The 2,503-nt window shown below is 49.7% G+C and overlaps 1 protein-coding gene across 1 annotated transcript in view; it reads right to left on the bottom strand.

Moving 5' to 3' along the window:
* MGST2 (microsomal glutathione S-transferase 2) overlaps positions 1-2,251 on the bottom strand; it is a 36,511-nt gene extending 34,260 nt beyond the window's left edge. Inside the window, exon 1 of the mRNA XM_012654920.1 lies at positions 2,215-2,251. The gene's annotated coding sequence lies outside the window, so the exon portion shown is untranslated. The remainder of the gene's footprint in view (positions 1-2,214) is intronic.
* Between the last annotated feature and the right edge of the window lie 252 nt (positions 2,252-2,503).

Genomic DNA, 2,503 nt, shown 5'->3' with positions numbered 1-2,503 from the left:
AATTAATCGGACAACTAAAAATATATAGAAAAAATTAGCCGGGCATGGTGGCGCATGCCTGTAGTCCCAGCTACTCGGGAGGCTGAGGCAGGATTGCTTGAGCCCAGGAGTTCGAGGTTGCTGTGAGCTAGGCTGACGCCACGGACTCACTCTAGCCCGGGCAAAAGAGTGAGACTCTGTCTCAAAAAAAAAAAAAAGGGGGGATTTATAAGCTGTATGTTTAGACCTCAGAATACTTATTTTCACAGAATATTATAAGTGGTGGCCATGGTTCCAGGTCGCTACGCACTAAACAAAATTTTAACCCGTTAAGTTAGGTAACATACCGCATATTGGCAATTGAGCAACAACAACGAATGAAACTAATACTGTTGGTTTGTCTTTTTCATTTAATCATTACTAATTGTTTAAACCGAATAGCATTTTGCATTAAATGCTTTAAAACAGGATCATTGGCATGAGCTCCCCGCCCTGGCCCCTGTGAATCATGCTCAGAACCTGATTCATAAACTTGCTGGGACCAGAGCAGCAACACACAGGAGAGCCTGGATCCCAGAGGGCCGAGGTGCTCTGGGTGGGCTGCTAAGAGGGGCTCGGTCTGCCAGGGCCTCTGATGTACCCCCCGCCAGCTCCCAAACCCAGTCAACAGCGGGCAGTGTGCCAGGCTCCATGCCAACCATTGTACAGAATTATCTCAACCAACCTGCATCATCAAACAGTCGAGTATACATGTTATTCCCATTCTTCAGAGAAACTGAGGCTCGGAGGTTAGCAACTGGCCCCAACTCAGTACAGCCCAGTCCTGCTGCCCTCAAAGCCTTTGCTTTTAACTTTGGCTGAACATTGGAATCACCTTTGGGGCTATTAAAACCACGGACAACTAGGTCTCCACACCCGGAACTTCTGACTTAATTGGCTCAGGGTTAGCCTGGGCACCTGAATGTCTTTAAAGCTCCCCAGAGGACTCTAATGCCCAGCCAGGTGCAGAACCACTGTCTTCACCAGCATTTCTCAGTGTAGTCCATACCACCCACTGTTATCACTGAGGTGTTAGAAACATGCGGATTTCTGGGCCTCGTCCAGGATCCGTTATTACACGCCAGCTCATCGCACGCATGTGGTCTCGTGAAACTCATGCAAAGCTCCCATGAAGTTATAAATTATTCCCCTTTCACAGGTCAGGAAACTGAGATCCAGAAAGCTTCACAAGCTTGCCTCGTCACTCCACTTCACTGAGGCTCAAAGAGGGAAGATCGGGTTGTGGGGTTGAGGGGAGTGAACAAGCTGGTGGAAGCCAAAGTCAGCATCAGTGGTGCAGGGCGGTGGGAAGGGTGTGGAAGGTTCTGCAGTGGCAGAGGGAAGAGGCCAGGCTGGGAGGAAGGTGCCTGAAGGCATCAGGGTGCAGCCCAGGAGGGAGGAACACTGAAGGAACGCAGAGGTTTCCACTGGAGGAAGTGACGGGTGCCTGAGTGGAGGAGGGAGGAGCAGACAGACAAGGGAGGGAAATCTGAGGCTGAGAGGGTGGGGCGGAGGCTCTGAAGAACCGGTGGGGTGAAGTGTGGCCCCAGCCTGCCTCTCAGCTAACCCGGCCTTCCTCACCCACTGGCTTCGACGTGCATCTAGACTGATGGTTCTCACGTTAGAATCACCAAGGGCAGTTTTCAAATAAACACCAATTTAATTGAGAAGTCTCTCAGATTTCATGACACCAGCCTCAGAGAACTTCCTGAGATATCTGTGCGCCAAAGGAGAAGAGCTGCCATCCCAAACCTCAAACGTAGCATTTCTCCGCAGTTTGTCCTTAGGTGTAGATATTATTTCGTCTCTCGTGCATTGCCCAGACTCCTTCATTAGGCATCCTCTGCAGACGCTAAAGAAATCTACCGCACGGATGGTGACGAGTGATCGGGCTACTTAAAAAAAGGGGGGTGGGTAGTGTGGCTTCCCTTGGGGTCTCTCTGGGGCTTGTGAAGGCAAAAGGAGAAGGGCAAGCTATCCTCCTCTTGATGAGAAAACACAAAAGGCTGGCAGATTAAGAGCAGCTCTTATTCACGGCGCAATGTAGAACTAGACCTGATACACCAAACAACAGTAATTGCAACGCAGCGCAAGCCTGTGAGAACATGACTCACGAAAACACTGTCTTGACTAGACTGTAGGCCAAGTTATGTCCTTCAGAAAGAGAAATGTAACAAAACGAAAGGAGAAACCTACCAGCCCCCGACAGGAAAGCCCCAGACGGACACCTCGAGACAGGAAGAGCTGTGACTGCTTTGTCCAGCTACCTGAGCAAGGCAAGAAAGGACTTCAAACACTGCATGCCTGCTTTTCTCCACTTTCCTTTTCTTTCTTTTTGTTGATCCCTCCTGCTTTCCCTTAGATCGTGCTTGGTTCTTGCCTTCGTTTCTGGGACTTTGGCAGCAAAGCATCCTTGGAACGTCAGTCTCTGGCAGTTCCCAGACAAACCTATCTGGGACAGGAATTGCAAACAAAGCAGTTTTAT

This window comes from Propithecus coquereli, unplaced genomic scaffold (assembly GCF_000956105.1).
Source record: "Propithecus coquereli isolate 6110/MARCELLA unplaced genomic scaffold, Pcoq_1.0 Scaffold112, whole genome shotgun sequence".
Lineage (NCBI taxonomy): Eukaryota > Metazoa > Chordata > Mammalia > Primates > Indriidae > Propithecus > Propithecus coquereli.
The sequence above is the reverse complement of the archived record's forward strand: the minus strand, read 5'-3'. Positions and strand labels throughout refer to the sequence as shown.